We start from the raw sequence: 18,901 nt of genomic DNA, 5'->3' as shown, positions 1-18,901 counted from the left end.
CCTTGGGAAGTAGGAGGCTTGGGGCTGAAGGCCCTGCCCTTAGAGGGCTGTGATGGAGGCGCCACTGCCCTGACTGAGGGCTCAGGCCCTGAGGCTGTTCAATAAGTGGTAGGCATCTCTTCCAACACGTTGCTCGAGGCCATATTTATGGGGCTCAAATTCAGCCTGGTGCTAAATTTATTTCACCTACAACAATCCCAAGCTCAATGTAACCATCATAGAAAATACGTCAGACAGAGTGCAATGGTTAAAAAGACAAGCTCTAGCTTCCCAAGTGAGCAGTGCTGGCCCGGCAGGAGCAACACCAGGAACACCAAGCTGTAAATAATATTCCAAAGCCTTGAAGTTTGGAAATGCACACAATCATGACGGGAAGATCAAATTCCAATTCAGTTTTCTTCACCTAGTTAAAAAAAGATGTATCAATTAGACATCTTTATTAGGATACTGTCGCCTTGCACACCTTGTTGTACTTGAATGGGTAGAGATGTTTCTGTGTAGAACATCTGCCTTTTTGCATCCATACTTGGATGTAACATACAACTACACCTCCAGTGAGAAGCTGTACCGCTTTCACATAACTGGTGGTACTAATGCAAAACTGCTGCTGTCTATAAGGAAGCCCTGGGTGAAACTGAGCGTTTGGTTGCTTGCACACAACCTCATAGAGGAGAAATTACATATTTGTTCAGCCTGTTATTCCCTGCTGTTGTTAAAGGGCACAGAAACCACCTTCTAGGCCTGATGCTGAAATCTTGCTTAAAATACACCACCTTTCCGCATTTTTGGAGGAGTTGTGCTCTGGCACTTCCCCTGAAATCAATTGCTACAGCTAAATACCTTTTTGTGTGAACTTTTCCTTTTAGTACTAACTGCACTTGATTTGTTGTTTACAAAAAAAAAAAGCCGATATTACTATTAACACCAAAGAACAACCCATGCATTCACAACTGTAGTTTGATTTCAAGCTTTCTACTCCATATGCTTCCCTTACATAGCTTTGAAAAGGCTTGCATAGGATAATCTTCATTTATTTCAGACTGGTTTAAATGTTTTTACTTTAAGAGACTACCAAGTTTTCTTTGATATCCTTGAGTACATGTGGGTGCCATTATTGCAGTGTAGAAGCGTAAAATCAGATATTCTCTTCAATGGTAGGTTGTCTTACTGATGTTCTAGAAGTAATATAGATTTGCTTCCTCATCTCTTTTTTAGACTATACAATTATCATGGTTTAGCCACAGTCAGTAACTAAGCCCCACACAGCTTCTCACTCCTTCTTCCACAGGGGGATAGGGGAGAGAATAGGAAGAGTAAGAGTGAGAAAACTTGTGGGTTGAGACAAAGACAGTTTAATAAGTAAAGCAGCCACTCCTGACACCCATTGCACCCCCAGATGCTCCTTTGGGACCATGGCTGCTGAGTCTAAGCTCTTTGGAGGCTTCAACACCTCCAACACAGTCACCTCACCGCAGCGTGCCGGGGCACTGGCTAGTGGAGTCACTACCTTCGTGGCCCTCTATGACTACAAGTCCTGGACCAAAATGGACTTGTCCTTCAAGAAAGGAGAGTGCTTGCAAATTTTCAGATTGTGTACAGAGTGGCTGCCTGTACACAAGCACAGCAAAACAAGGAATTCATTCACTACTTCCCATCGGCAGGCAGGTGATCAGCCATCCCCAGGAATGCTGGGCTCCATCACACATTATGGTTACTTGGGAGGACAAACTCCAAAAGTCCGTCCGCCCACTTCTTCTTCCCCCAGCTTTATATGCTGAGCATGATACCGTATGGTATGGGACATCCCTTTGGTCAGCTGGGGCCAGCTGTCCTGGCTGTGCCCCCTCCCAGCTTCTTGTGCCCCCCCAGCCTGCTCGCTGGTGGGGTGGGGTGAGGAACAGAACAGCCCTTGGCAGTAAGCACTGCTCAGCAGTAAGTAAAACATCCCTCTGTTATCAACACTGTTTCGAGCACAAATCTCCAAAACACAGCCCCATACTAGTTACTATGGAGAAAATTAACTTAATCCCAGCCAAAACCAGCACAACAATTCAATGATTTTCTGCACAGTATTTTCTAATGTATATATAAATGTGAAAGAAAAAATAATAGTTGCTTATTTTTTCTCTTACTTGCTTGTTTTTCTTTCTGGACATGTAATAAATACAAAATTAAATAACAAGTGATTCCAGTCTGGCCAAAAAACTGTTTCTTGCAGTGAATAAAGAACACTGAATATTGTACTTCTTTTGCTGAAGTTGGAAGAGCAATGAGTAAAGTAGTATGAGGACAAATCTGCTACAAAACTGCCTGCTCCACTGAAGCTAGCACTGAAATCACGTTGCAAAATTGCCAAAAAACATCTAGATTCTTCTTAACTACAGTAATTAACATCTTCCCCGTCCACAGCTAATTGCCTGCACAAAACCAAGAGTCAGAATCATGCTGCACCCCAGCTCTGTCACTTGGTTACACCAATCGTGTAGCCACCAAATTTTGAAACTTAAAACACTGCAATGATAAACAGAATCTTTAATATTTAATACAAGTGTTTAATCGGAGCTCAAAGAGGCAAAAAATTATTCTGTGTATTTGTGATGATGTAGACCAATGTAATGATTACAGGCACTTGTGAGAAGACAAGACTGCAGAAGCTGTGAAAGATCACATTGTACTGCTACTCCGTAGATGGAGAACAGAAGCATAACACAAAGGTCATCACGAGTAATAAGCTTTCCTACAGCCTTCTAACTTACTGTTTTGCCATAAGGAGGAAGAGGATCATAGACTTTAAACTTGCTCATCTTATTACTTTTGTTCTGTGGGACACATTGATGTTCAAGTATCAGCACACAAATCATTTTGGCAGCTAATGAGAGAGGCTTTATGTAGTCATTATTGCATGCAGGATATTTTAAGAAAGACTTTGTATGCCCAGTTGTGAGGAACCTGGTTTTCAAGGACTGTTGAACAAGTCATCTTTAAAAAAAATCAGACCTTTTTATATTATTTCCAGTAAGGTGCTTTAAAACATAATTTCTAAAAACATTACACTCTTAAAATTCAGCTTTGTTGTGCTGTGGTGGGTTGATCCTGGCCAGCTGGCCAGCAACCAAACACCCACCCTGCCACTCGCGCTCCCCTCTGCCACGGGATTGGGAGAAAATATAAGAAAGGTGAAAGGATTCATGGATCAAGATAATGACGCTTTAATAAGGAAAGCAAAAGTGTTGCACACAGGCAAAGCAAAAAGAAGTCATTCACTACTTCCCATTGGCAGTCAATGTTCAGACTTTTCCAGGAAAGCAGGGCCCATGCATAATGATTATTTGGGAAGGCAGACACCACAACCATTAATGTTCTCCCTATCTCCTCCTTTCCCCCAGCTTTTACTGCTGAGCACGACATCATATGGTATAGGGTATCCATCTGATCTGTTGGGGGCCAGCTGTCACAGCTGTGACCCCTCGAACCTCTTGCCCACCCCCAGCCTACTGGCCTTTGGTGGCAGGAGTGGTTTGCAGAGACAGCCTTGATGCTGTGCAAGCTCTGCTCAGCAATAGCCAAAACACTGGTGTGTTATCAGCACTGTTTCAGCCACAGGTGCAAAGCACAGCACCTCATGGGCTGCTATGAACTCTAACCCAGCCAGACCCCATGCAAGTACTTTCCAGAACTGATTTCTCCATGTTCCTGTGGACATTGACACTCCTGGCTTTTCTAGGTGCTATTTGGGTTATCCTATTTCATCTATTATTTTTTGCTTATATGCTGATTGCAAGCCCACTGGGCAATGAAGCAAACTCTTTTATAATTAATAGTAAGCTAATGCCCTCAGAGTTCAGCCTATGTAGAAGAGGGATTATATTAACATAATTTAGAATACTTAAAGTATTACAGCATTGTACTTGGAAAATACCTTAATACAAGTCTAGAATATGTATAATAATGCTTTAATACCACAGCCTAATTGTACAACCAGACAATGCATTTCTACCCTTAAGAAAAATTGGAATTATTGGGTTTTATTACACTTTAATTCAGAGAATAAAATTTATTATGTGAAGAGCCAAAGAGAACAAACTTTACCTTGTTTGTGATCATCGTCTTCAAGTAAAATTCCTAGAACTGAGCAAGTAGGCATAGACTTACAGAAAAATTTCTTTTGCAATGAAAGAAATCTCTTGATGAATGGGCAGTGCCTCAATAGAAGTACTCTTTGTTTAGGTTGAACAAAAAACCTGTTACACACACTGTGCTGAAATCTAGCCTCTATTCCAAGATAGGTTGCTAGTGACAATATCCAGACAGATCTGGATTGCCACTGCATGTCTGCTCCAAGGCAGAAACACACACACAACCTAGAGAGGGAACAATTACACATTAGATATGCAAAAATACCTGAAAAGGAGCCAAGAAAGAGCTTTCTATCAAAGTACTGGCTTGGAAAACATTTAAGACAAAGAAGCTATCCCTATCTGATTGCTACTACCCTTGTCAAGGGAATTGGACATTCTGGGCCTTATTGGTGAATAAAGAGGACTTATTCAGTGTTAGGATCCTGGCAGCGTAGAGCAAGTCTTATAAGCTCCTTCCTCAGGACCAAACAAAAAAGAACAGTCGCCTTCTGCATTGTGCTTTACTGATTCCACTCTCAGCTTTCTTACTTGGAAACTCAGTCTGAAGTCCAGTTAATATATTGAATCTATTTAGACTAAGGTATTGGCTTCCTGCATTGTCACATAAGATCTTGAGGATGGCTTCAGCTATGCCTTTCCAATGCTATTTATACCTCTGTATGCTATAATTGAGGATGTACTCTGAAGATGAGGCAAAAGCACAGGTCAGCTAACTTGTCTTACATAATATTTACTGTCACTTGATAGATGTAAAGAGTCTATAAGACAATGTGGCTTTCATTGCTGGCATTGTAAGGCTGGCAGTTGAGGTATCCAGCTGGCCACGTGTGAATGAAACAGTCTTACCATGGAAGTAACGAGCACACAAAAAATCATAACCCCTCTGCGCTCTCCATGATGCTTCTTTCAAAGTGGAGGGGCAACAGCAGACTCTACAATTTCCATAGGTACCCTCTTTACATTTCACCTCTTCACATTCTCATGCAGCTGTATGCCACCTTCCACTTTTATTTCCTGGTAAAACATTCCAGCCTCTGTGAGGCATATGAGGACTTTTTGTATGAAAAACACTTGAAGCAGTGGGTGGCTTTAGTATTATACCCTCACCTAACAGAGGTTTAATCTGTTTGTAGTGAAATCTTCAGGCACACTGAATAGCACCTCTTACTTCGTATACAACCTCTCTTTAACGTAACAGCTTACATGCTAACCTGTTGTGATAAAAACTGTAAAATTTGACTGTAATTGTGAGCTATTTTTTGCCCTTCTTCAGCAAGAGCATAAGATAAGTTTGCCTGTGGCTTGTGCAGGTAGTATTATTTCTTTATTCTGATTATATCTGACAGAGATCCAAGGGTTCAATATACGTTGTAGGGCCACTGCTTGCTGCAGAAAATCAATCACCACAGCCAGTACATAATTACATTGTACTATTTAAAGCGGAAGATATTTCCTGCACAGTAACAAGTAGCAGAGAGGTTTTAATGGACCAAATGGCTACTGAAGCCAATATCTCAGTGGTTCATCATTCCTTCAGTAGCTGTCCTATGCTAAGTCCAACTCAGCAACTTCTTGGTGGTGTCCAGGCAATTTTACTTATGACCCAATCAACAATAAGGCCACAGCTTTTGCCTTAGCAATATGCGATGTTTCAGTATATGCCATATACCAAATCACTGTGCTAGGATTAAATCATGACGGAACTATGCTTTATCCATTGGAACATAGAATATGGGCTCAACAAAATGGCTAACTATTGACGCTAACACATACATCGTATGGGAATGACAAGGATTTTTTTTGTAACAGTAATACTATTAAGGCCCAGGACATTTGTCTTAATACTGAGAAAAATCCTGTCATTTTGAAATACATCCCAATGAAACCCCTGAAAATGTACTTGTATATATTGGAAAAGGATGTGTTTGTACGAGAACCCTTTGTGATGTCATATTTGTAGCTAACATTACTGTAGATAAAAGTAATCACTCAAATTCTCATGCTTGTAACTTTACCAGAATTATGAGATGTGACTTTAATTATTCACTCCTGTTACAACTTATCAATTATTACAATCTAGCCGTACATTGAGTCAAGATTTATTGCATAACCCCATTGGAATGAATCTTACGTTGGTGACAAAACTACTGCAACATGGTAATCTGCATCAACTACTAGAATGTGACCAAAACAATGGACACAGAAACTCTAATCACCATTCATCATGATACAGAGTTGATACACCATGTCTTGGAAAGAGTGAAGACCAATGGAGAGCGCCATTGCTGGGAAACTCTTCTTGGATAGTCACCAACAGCAACGGGACTTTTTAATTTAATTTAATGTTTCACCCAGTCGTGATTTTACTGACTCTAACTTTAATATGTCTATCACTTACAATTATATTATATATAAAGATTTGGTACATCATAAAACAAATAACCCAACCTGAACCACCCAAAACATACGATTAGCACATAACAAATATCAGTGCTTGACTATCTACTTACCATGCATCTGTAATCGTATAAATTATCAATATACAATTTATGGCACAGAGGCAAGAGGTGACCACACGACCACTTAATGAGGGTAAGATGAATTGACTATAGTCACAGGGTCGAGTGTGGCAGTGTGCTCCCCTCCCCATCCTGACCTTTGTTTCTGTGACAATGCTCAAGTGATAACGACCATGCGGTGGTCGAAATGGATGGGTGTGGTTGTGATGGCTGTATGCAACTCAAAGTGGATTTGGGGGAGACAGAAAACAACACGATAGCCAAGGACTAAATTGGACAATGCACCCTCCTAATGGTGCTGGTCAAGGTCTGATTCAAGCCAAGTTTTAAAAAAACTAACTTCTGTAGTGGGTGTATAAATATGACTATGAATCAATTATCTTACTCCATAAGTAGTGGACAGCCCAGGGCCCACTGTGCTCTCCTGCACCGCAGCAGGCTGCATGCCAGGATCTCCCCTTGAGTCAGGATGCCTCTCAAGGTTACTCCTCGAGGCTGAGAGATTCCCTGCCTCAGCAGACTATTGATGTGATTAAGAGTATGTGAAAATCTTAGCTAAGTTGTATAAAGTATTGATTTTGCACATACAATCCTTTAGATATAAACTGTTGACCAAGTCTGAGACTAAGTCTGGATCTAGCCACAACTAATCTTCCCTCTGAGGAGGAGTTTGGAATGTAAGGGGTCCCTTCTGAACCTCATGACTCAACAGGAGGGTCTCCCTGACAGTTTTGTCTGACCCTGTCTTCTGTGCAGTAAATAATCAAGTGTACCTTGCCATCATATCCTGTTAAACCACTGTCACATTTACTATCAAACTCTGCTAAATTCGGCAAGCCTCCAGCCAGAGAAGATTGCTCTACTCCACTTTTCAGTAACAAGCTGGAGATCTGCATATAAGCTTGACTTGTACCCAGAGTAGCTTGTGCTCCCTGAAGCACCTCCCCTAGATTTAATTTTTGCCAAGCAGAGTAACAATTATAAATACTTTGTGTCCTTCATTGAATAAAAATGTTCATCAAATAAAAAATAAAAATAATTAGTAATTCAAAATAAAATTTCATTTTAAATCACTGATAATTTCCTCTTTACTTATCTGGCCTCCAGAAATAAATACAAGAATTTAGAGGTCGATTGGAAATAAAATTTAGTGAAAAGTATGGATTAAATTTTTGTGAATTTATTTTTCCCAGCCCTGCCCTGCTCCTGTTTCTGACTGCCCACACAGAACATGGTTTGCCAGCTCTTTTTAATGCAGATTTGAGCAAGGAAAACTCTGGTCAAAGGCTAAAACATTTGGAAACATTTGGGCTGAAGAAGGACTTTCTTCACCTGACTTTCTGTATGGGCACTGTCCAAAGAACTAAGTCAGAAATCTGTGGCCTTCAGGAAATGAGGACAAAGGCATGCCATAATTATATTACCCGGAGAACTGGATCTGAGAGAAACTCATTCTACCACAGACTAACATGAAATTCTACAGACACACTATCACATCAGTATTGTATACGAATGCAACTGAATGCATAGGAGCAGGACAGAAAGATGAGAACCAATCCGGATCTACCATCTACTGAAGCTTGGTACAGGCAGAAAAAATGTTGTGTTATATATGTAGAAGAAGATAACCAGCAGCTGAAAGGTAACAGAATGGCTTTTAAATGATGCTCTGATGGTGCTAAAACACTGCAGAGTATCCCTGCTGCTCTCTACAAACCATTTTCTGGCCAAATCAGTCATCTAGCCAGCAGACTAGAAGTATTTTTTGTGTGCAGTATCGCCCAGAGCCTTTGCTGAGTCACTTGACATTTTTCTGTGTCTATCAGCATATCAATAGATACCAGAATTCAATTACTTATTTATGTAGTTGTATTAGCTCAGCATTTCCCAGACTCTTGAGCTTTTGCTGGTTGTCTGGAGGTCTACCCTGCATTCATTCTGCTGCCTGCCTTATGTCATTATATGAATTGGTATAATTGCCCAGCAAAGCACTACCTGACATAACTCATTAGCATTCTTTAATTACAGCAGGACTGAACGGCATGTCACTTACTTGTAAAAACTATTCACTGTATAACACAAAAGTGATTATAAGCTAATCCCTAAGCTTTGGCTTCATCTTGGACCTGACATTTTTATAGACATCTATACTTCATTCTGGTAGTTCATGACAACACATCTCCTTGACTAAGCTGTTGCCTGTTAATAAGCAATCTATCCTAATTCATTTTCTCACACTTTCTTAGGCAGAGGTAAACAAGAGCCTGGGAAATTCTTTTATTGTGTACTTGACTTGTTAGCCAATGTTCCCACTAAACTGAGCTATTCCTCCTCTTAGCTCCTGATTGCTGATTCCAGTGGCTAAAAGAAAAATTACATTTCAGGTGGGGTTGTTTAAGTTTTTAATACAAATACAAACTAACATGCTCTGCCTCCATATTGGCCCCTCTACCCTAGCTCTCTTGCTGCCCCTTCTCTTTGCAGAAAGTGATGGCAATTAAGTCAGTCTGAAAAAAAGACTCTTCCAGGTGATACTTACTCTGCTCAACATGGTCTGAGTAAACCCACTGGATCAGGGTTGTCGAGGACTTCACCAGAGAAGAGACAAAACACCTCAACTTGTGAAAAGCAAAAAAAAAGGGGAGAGGAAAAAAAAGGAAGAGGTTTCCACACAAATTTGGAATCTGCTGAGTCAGTGTGGGGGAATCATAAGTTCAAATCCAAATACTTTAAACTCCTCCTCAGTCCAGTTTTAGAGACCTAACACCTTTGTATTACTAGCCCTTTGTGTAAACCAGAACAAAGTTTTGCCTCACAGCACAAGATTGAGATGCATAAAGTCTTATAAGTTAGGCTTAGTGGGCTTAGCGAATGATCTACAAGAAACCCTGTCATTACTATCTACGTAAATGTCATGACTTTAGTTGATCAAACTGGAGTATGTTTTTAGATCTAACATGCTTAAATCTGAAAAGAGTTTCAAGAAGACAGAAGTAAACCAAATACTTTACTGTGTAAGTACAAAGTCATGATTACCTAGGTTGGTTTCTTACTGAAAGAAAAAAAAATACTAAATCCTGTAGGGACTATAAGCCATTTTCCATTTAGGCAGAGGAGAAACATGGTAAGGTCCACTAGTTGAATACAGAAAATCTGACTATGAATTAGTTTTTCTCACCACACTGGACACAGCCACCTTTATACTGAGTGAAGTGGATGATATTAACACCCTAAGTCCATGAAGATTTAGTTTCATGCTCACCTAGGAGGTTCAGCACACTATATGACTGAAAGGTAACACATCTGTGAAAGATTCATTTTTCTTTTTATAAGACATGCTTCAGTGTGTAACTGCTAGATTGCTGCTAGAAAGGGCAGCTGTGAGAGCAGAAAACATGATAAGCAAAACCACAGATACTGTCTGGAGGCAAGCACATCTGTAGGAAAGGACAAAAGAGAATATTCACCTGATTTAAGCCATTAATTTAAAGTAGAAATTGTTAAGCAAAGTACAATGAGGGCATGTCCTGCGTTCCATGAACCACTTCTGACCTGGAATCCACAAGCATAATGTTATGTTTTCCTCCACAGTGAACCATTTATGAAAAACTCACCTGCTAGACCCAGAATGTTTACATCACTTTGTAATGCATATTTCCATCAAAATCTTATTTGTACTGGAGGACCCACTGTCCTTTCACACATGAAGTGGAAGTGTTCCATACAACAGGAACTGCTTATTTAAGGCAGTGACCACCACTGACAGATTCATTTCAAGCAAAACAAAGAAATAGGCAGAGATTATTCTACACTAGTTTGAAAGAACTCCTGTAAAGATGAAAAATGTATTTTACTAATGTTTTCTTCTCCCCAATATATTCTCACTATAGAAGCCTCAGTTACAATAATTTAATTGATCAACTCCCACAGGAAACATGAAATACACTCTTTCAGTATGGCATTTGATAACAGAATAGAGAACAACAGGGGAAAGAAGATCCAGGAAATTAAAAAAAATAATCCTTTTATTTGCTTTTTTGTTTATTGGAAGATGTACTGCCCTATGCCCTACCCTGTATGAATGATTCTAAAAACAAGGCCAAATGAAATTAGTTGCTGAACCGAAAATTCCACAGCAGGCTCCAGCTGTGACTCATGCACAGGTGCACGAACACTGTGGATGCTGTTGGTCAAAGCACCTAAGTCATCTTTGGAGTTAGCACAAACTGACAACACGAAGGATTACTAAAGTTAAAAATTGTACTACAAAAGTAAGTCATAACAGAAGAAAATAGTTTCTGTTAGGCCGGTTGTAGGTAAAAGCCAGCTAACAAAAGAAAGTCTATTAAAAGTGATTTCTCTACAAAACTCGCATTGTTTCATCTTGAGATTCCTAAGTGCTGTGAAAATGACAGGTTACAATGCTGTGGAATTAATGAACTTACACCAGTAGGACATCCTTCCCTCTCTCCACTCCTCATGAAAGCGGGGCACAACTTTGCTTGCCATATGAAAACACTAAAGGGAGCAGCCAAATTGCATATTTCATTTTCATTTACCTCAGGAGTCCACATAAAGCTCTGAAAAGGAAAAATATAAAACTTGTGCTTTTTGCCTCTTTTTTTCTAATATGTTGTTAGTGATTAACAGTAACCTCATCTTCATCAGCAGATAAATTTCACAGAACAACAGTGATTTTATAATTAATATTCTGGCAGGAATGAAAGTATGGCAAGAACAAGAGATATATTTCAACGATGGCAAAGTGGATGTAAGCAAATGCACTTTATATATTAAAAAAACACCTATGTTCCAGAAATAAATGGGTTATTGCATCCATTGTCATAGATGGTCTTAAACCATTTGTCAGGGTCTCCTTGCCTTCTGTGCATCCTCCCATCTCAGATGTTGGGCTAACAGCTGCTGCATGGGTATTTACTATAATAATAATATATATTATATATAATAATAATAAATAAACGGGTACTCATTTATTTATTGTTCTAACAGGCTGTTGGGCAATGACGTAGTTGTCTGGTGGCAAGAAGTATGATAAAGTGCCAGGTTTTGCTACACTAATTTTGGAGGGTTTTAAAGACCAACATTGTACTGGGTTTGCATGGCAAGGTTTCGGTAGCAGGGGCTACCAGGGTGCCTTCTGTGAGAAGCTGCTAGAAGCCTCCCCTATGTCCAATGGAGCCAATGCCAGCCGTCTCCAAGATGGACCTGCTGCTGGCCAAGGCCGAACCCATCACCACCTCTGGGATAATACATTTAAGAAAAGGGGGAAACCCTGCACAACAGCCATTGGAGCTCAAGAGAGGAGTGAGAGTGTGTGACAGCAACATCCCCGCAGCCCCCCAGGTCAGTGCAGGAGGGGCAGGGGGGGCTCCAGGCGCCAGAGCAGAGATTCCCCTGCAGCCCGTGGTGAAGCCCATGGTGGGGCAGGCTGTGCCCCTCAGCCCGTGGAGGTCCATGGTGGAGCAGATCCCCACCTGCAGCCCGTGGGGGTCCGTGGTGGAGCAGATCCCCACCCGCAGCCCATGGAGGACCCCACGCCGGAGCAGGTGGGTGCCCAAAGGAGGCTGTGACCCCGTGGGGAGAGGAGCCCAGGCTGGGGCAGGGTCCTGGCAGGGCCTGTGACCCCACGGGGGACCCACGCTGGAGCCGGCTGTGCCCAAAGGACTGTCTCCCATGGGAGGGACCCATGCTGGAGCAGGAACTGATGGCAGCCTTCATTTCCTGTCCCCCTGCACCACTTTTGGGGAGGAGGTAGAGAAATCAGGAGTGAATTGAACCTGGGAAGAAGGTAGAGATGGGCCAAGGTGTTTTAAGATTTAGGTTTTATTTCTTGTTATCCTACTCTGATTTGATTGGTAATAAACTACACTAATTTCCCCAAGACCGGTCTGTTTTGCCCGTGACGGTAATTGCTGAGCGATCTCGCTGTCCTTATCCCGACCCAGGAGCCTGTCACTGCATCTTCCCTCCCCTGCCCAGCTGAGAAGCGGGGTGACAGAGCGGCTTTGGTGGGCACCTGGCACCCAGCCAGGGTCAACCCACTACAAACATACAATAAAATATTGCTGCTTTGCTTGAAATTCTTTAACCTGGAGAAGAGAAGGCTACAGGGAAACCTTACTGAGGCCTTTCAATACTTAAAGGGGGCTTATAAGAAAGATGGAGAGAGACTTTTTATCAGGGCCTACGATGAAAGGACATGGTATAACAGTTTTAAACTAAAACAGGGTAGATTTAGGTTAGATACAAGGAAGTTATTTTTTACTGTGAGGGTGGTGAGGCACTGGGCCAGGTTTCCCAGAGAAGCTGTGGATGCCCCATCCCTGGAAGTGTCCAAGGCCAGGCTGGATGGGGCTTTGAGCAACCTGGTCTAGTGGAAGGTGTCCCTGTCCATGGCAGGGGGCTGGAACTAGATGATCTGTAAGGTCCCTTCCAACCTAAACCATTCTATGATTCTATGAAATTGCCAATATACTCTTACAAACTTGCAGTAAAACATAAATTTATCTCTATTCAGGCACAAAAACATAGTACTATTGAAGGCAAAGTTCCATCCAAGTAGGGCAACTTAGAAAACAACTGTCTTCCATTTTAAAGACTGTTCTTCGGAGGATTAACTATTCTTTCCCTTGTCTGGACAGCATCTAGCATGAAGTGCTACCACACCACAAGCAAGTGATACAACCCACAAGCAGAAGGGACAAATTCAACTAAATTACTGAGAGGTATGTCTTCAGAGCAGCCTTAGGACTACATCTTTCTTTCAGATTGTGTTACATCTTATATAAACTTCATCTTAAACAGGCATTAGACTAATTGTACAATATGTAATCAGCCCCTTGGTTATCACAGCTGGGCTTCCATGGGTTTGCCCAAAAGCCTCCTGTGGGCTCAGACTCACAGTAGTCAGCCCAGACTCCCCAGTTTCTAAGAGGTCCAACAGTCCATATCATTATACTCAAAGTGCAGGGGGCCCTACACACTCTTAAGGCAACCGAATTTTTCCTCAGGGCTGTTGTTAAGAGGAAGCAGTGATTTGCTTCTAGATGAAGAAATTAATTATGCAAGGAAGCAAACAATTTCCAACCCTGTAATTATTTTTATTTGTTCAGCTCACAGCTTTTTTACAAATAAGTAGGCTTCAGTTCCAGCTGTCTGTTATACAACTGTACAGTGGCAAGTGTCAAAGGGAACTGAAGAAAGAAAAGAACTATTTGGACCAAAGAATTCAGAATAATTCTTCTATCAGAAAATTACTACTCCACAGAGCAGTTTCCTTGGACTATAAAAATTAGAGATTTAAAAGCTGTATTTTACACATAAACCAAGGCTTTGTGTTTATTATCTCATTTATTTTTCTGTGGTTTTAAAACCAACAAAGACTATTCTTGTGCCTGAAGTCAGAACAATTCCATTACTGTCAAGTTAGAATATGTGAATACAACTGAGAAGGAAGCTATTACTGGCTGGGAGCTAGTAAGTCATCAGTTGAGTAGTCTCATTCCAAGACTATGAAAAAGCCATACAAGTTAAGAAGAGCCACACATTAGGCAGGAGTGAGAAAGTACGCCTCCAGAAAATGTGAACACTGTTACTCTGTATCCCATGGCGATGTTACACTGCTAAGAGTAGTAAATTTCCAGTTTAATCATGATTAGTGATTAATTAAGGGTGTGCAAAAGAACATCATTCTATCAGATTGTGTCAGAAACACAACTTACATAAATTCAGACAAGACTGTAAGACTCAGAGAGCACAACTCCTACAAAGCTATTAAAACAATACGGCCTATGAACTAAAAGAATATCCTTTCCTTGGGCTTCAACTATTAAAAGCACAGTCAGACCTTAAATGTTCAAACACCTTACCCTGAAAGTTAATTTCAGTTGCTGGGAGATACACTAAAGTGAATAAAAAAACAATGTTGAGAACCAGATTTAATAAAATGAAGGAGGAATGACAGCTTCCATTAAAATAGCATTTATACACCATTGGAAAACCTTTGACATCTCAGAACTTAATTTATCACAGAATCACAGGATGGTCAGGACTGGAAGGGAACCCTGCAATTCACCCAGTCCAACCCCTGCTAAAGCAGGGTCACCTACAGCAGGTTGCACAGGATCGTGTCCAGGCAGGGTTTGAATGTCTCCAGAGAAGGAGACTCCACAGCCTCTCTGGGCAGCCTGTGCCCCTGCTCTGTCACCCTCAGGGTAAAGAAGTCCTTCCTCATATTCAGATGGAGCTGCCTGTGCTGCAGTTTGTGCCCGTTGCCCCTTGTCCTGTCACTGGGCACTGCTGAAAAGAGCCTGGCCCCATCCTCTTGACACTTGCCCTTACAATATTTGTAGACATTGATGAGACCCCCTCTCAGTCTTCTCTTCCCCAGGTGGAACAGGCCCAGCTCTCCCAGCCTGTCCTCACAAGGGAGATGCTCCAGTCCCCTCATCATCCCCTTGGCAGACCTCCGCTGGGTGCTCCCCAGTGGTTCCCTGTCTCTCCTGAACTGGGGAGCCCAGCACTGGACACAGCGCTCCAGGTGCGGCCTCACCAGGACAGAGCAGAGGGGCAGGATCACCTCCCTCCACCTGCTGGCCATGTTCCTCCTCATGCCCCCCAGGATCCCTTTGGCCTTCCTGGCCCCCAGGGCACACTGCCAGGGTCTGGTGTTAGCTTTGTTCTGCCTTACATCTGTTCTCTAAGTAACAGAAACATTCAAGGCAGTAGATAAATCTATGATGGTGATGGTATGCTGGAAGGGAGGTTAAGAGAAAGTCATTTCACCAGCACTAGCACATCCATGTAAAACACTACACACTGAGGCTGCAAAAAACTAAACTACATTAACAGTTTTTAGTTCAGTGCATGGTATTCATGTCATCAGCAGACAGATTCAGATTTCAGACTTTTTCTTTAAATCTCAAATGAGGTTTCTTCAAAAACAACTCAAACACTTGCCGCCATGTCCTATGGCACTTAAATGACCTGATTTTTGCACTTCACAGTTCTGAAAAATCAGGATGCTCATTTGCATTCATAAGTAACAATACAGATGTCCGTTCCCTCACTTCTGTAGAGACAGAAACTCTCATTTGTAGCACGCAAGCAACACTGGGAACTGAGATTACAAGACTACTGTTAATCCTACTTGATATGAGACAAGACATTGCTCCCCCCAGAAGCATTATTACTTTGGCAATAAGTGGATTGCAAAAGTGGATTTATTACCAGCCCCTTGATTACTCTGCAGATGTTTTAAATTTACTGCTACCCAGCTTAATGTTCCCTAAATTAACTGTTTTCAAAGTCTTTACAAACACAGTTTAGCAGTTAGAATACAGCATGTAATTACTCTGTTTAATAAAAACAGGTATTAGAAGAGAGAGTGCTCTATTAAATAGACTATGACTCAAAGGAAAACACTTTTAGTCAAAGGACTGAGATGTTCATTATGTAAATTAATCTATTCAAATGTTGTAACAGTAGTACATGTAAGATTTGCAGCAGCTTAGCTTCTTATGTCAATCGAATCATTCTACCAGGTAACATGCCTCCTTATGCACGGAACACAACACATGCTTAAGTGCTTTGCAGCAATTTCTACCACACTGGTGTATATTTCACAAAAGCAAATTCATACAACACAGCACTGATGTAACAGTAATGTACTGAAGCGTGACACATTTCTTGCACAAATACAGTATTTCATTTCATTGTTTTTGCTGTAAGATTGCAGAATATCCTAAACCCCACAGGGAACAATTACCTATGCTAACAGCACTTGCACAACTTCATTGCCTCATAACCTCAGCTACAGGACAAGGAAACAAAATATATAGCTGCTTCCTCCAGAAGTGAAGATGAGAGAAAACATTAGGACAAATTACCACTGTTAGCCAAGTACCATTTTTTTTTTTAACAAGTCTTCCTTACCTCCGCAAATGCATTTTTCACGAGCACTGAAAAATCCATCTTAATAGAAAGGGCTGGTGTGTGACTTGAGGCTCTCTACAGCCAGCCAGAAGCAGCTTCACTCTTGCAGGCCCTGGTCCTCAGTTATCTGCTGTAGGGACAACACAGCAGGATATAAACAATTCAGGAGGTTCCTGAAGAGCACTGATGATGACTTCCTGACCCCAGTGATTGGGAACCAACAAGGAGAGGTGCTCTGCTGGACCTCATCTCACCAACAACAAGAGGCTTGTTGGGGATATGAAGGTCAAAGGCCACCTTGGCTGAAGTGGCCATGAGATATTTGAGTTCGGGATCGTGAGCTGATGGAGCAGGGCAAAAAGCAAGTGCAACGCTGGACTTCAGGAAAGTGTATGTTGGCCTCACGAAGATCTGCTTGGTAGAGTCTAATGGGATAAGGCCCTGGAGCGAAGAGGGGCCTGAGAAAGCTGGTTAATATTCAAGGATCACCTCCTCCAAGCTCAAATGGCCCACCCCAACGATTAGGAAGTCAGGCAAAAATACCAGGGAGCCTGCATATATGAAAAATGAATGATCTCCTGGCAAAATTCAAACACAAGAAGGAAGCATACAGAGGGTGAAAGCATGGGCAGGTAACTTGCTAGGAATATAGCAACACTGTGCAAGCACGCAGATACGCAGTTAGGAAAGCCAAAAGCCCAACTGGAATTGAATCAGGCCAGAGATTTCAAAAGCAAGAAGGGCTTCTCTAAGTACATAGGTGACAAAAAGAAGACTGGGAAAAATGTGGACCCAGTGCTGAATGAGGCAGGGGCACTGGTGACACAGAACATGGAAAAGGCTGAGGTCCCAAATGCCTTCTTAGCTTCTGTCTTTACTTGCTAAAGTAAAGCTTTACTTGCTAAAAGACTGGCTTTCAAGGAATCCCAGGCCCAGAGACCAGAGGGAAAGGTTGGAACAAGGAAAATGTGTTCTTGGTTGAAGATCAGGTCAGGGAATACCTGATCATGGACCCTGATGGGATGCACCCGTGAGTGCAGAGGGAGTTGGCAGGTACCATTATGAGGCCACACTCAATAATCTTTGAATATTCATGGCAACTGGGAGAAGTGCCCAAAGACTGGAGGAAAGCAAATGCCACTCCTATCTTGAAGAAGAGCAAGAAGGATGCAGTAAACTACAGTATGGTCAACTTCACCTCGATGAGGTGATTGAACAGATACTGGAAATGATTTCCAGGCACATGAAGGACAAGAAAACCATTAGAAGTAGTCGGCACAGATTCATCGAGGGGAAGTCATGCTTGACCAATTGGATAAACTTCCATGATGAAATAAATGACTGGCTTGGTAGATGAGGGGAGAGCAGTGAATATAGTCTTACCCTGACTTCAGGAAGGCTTTTAACACCATCTTGGATGAGCAGACAGTGAGGGGGATTGCAAACTGGCTGAGCAGCCGGTCCCAGAGTGGTGATCAGTGGAACAAAGTCTAGTTGGAAGCCACTGGCTAACAGTGTACTCCAGAGCTCAATACTGGATCAAATCATGTTCAAACTCATGGAGCCTCTCTCATACGAAGAAAAGCTGAGAGAGCTGGGGCTGTTTAACCTGGAGAAGAAAAAGCTCAGGGTGGTAATCTTATCGTTGTGTACAAATACACGAAGGGAGGGTATAAAGACAGAGCCAGGCTCTTTTCTCTGGTGTCCAGTGAAGGGCCAGAGGCAAGGGCACACACTGAAACACAGCAGGTTCCCTCTGAACATCAGGAAACACTTTTGTACTGTGAGGGTGACAAGCACTGGCAGGCACGTTGTGGTTTAACTCCAGCCAGCAATCAAGTACCACGCAGCTGCTAGCTCACTGCCCCCAGCGGGATAGGGAGAGGGGAATCAGGGAAAAAGGTAAAACTTGTGCGTTGAGGTAAGAACAATTTAATAATTGAAATAAAAATATAATAGTAACAACAAATGTAAGGAAAAAGAGATACGAGAGAGGAATAAAACCCAAAGAAAAAAAACCCTAACTGATTCACAGTACAATTGCTCACCACCTGCTGACCAATGCCTGCCAGTCCCCAAGCAGCGATTGGCAGACCCCAGCCAACTCCCCCCAGTACATGTACTAAGCATGATGTTCTACGGTATGGACTACCCCTTTGGCTAGTTCAGGTCAGCTGTCCTGGCTCTGCTCCCTCCTGGTTTCTTGTGCACCTGCTCACTGGCATGGGAAACTTAAAAATCCTTCATTTAGAGTAAGCGCTACTTAGCAACAACTAAAGCATCAGTGTG

Source organism: Falco peregrinus, chromosome 3, assembly GCF_023634155.1.
Source record: "Falco peregrinus isolate bFalPer1 chromosome 3, bFalPer1.pri, whole genome shotgun sequence".
NCBI classification, from domain to species: Eukaryota; Metazoa; Chordata; class Aves; order Falconiformes; family Falconidae; genus Falco; species Falco peregrinus.
The sequence above is the reverse complement of the archived record's forward strand: the minus strand, read 5'-3'. Positions refer to the sequence as shown.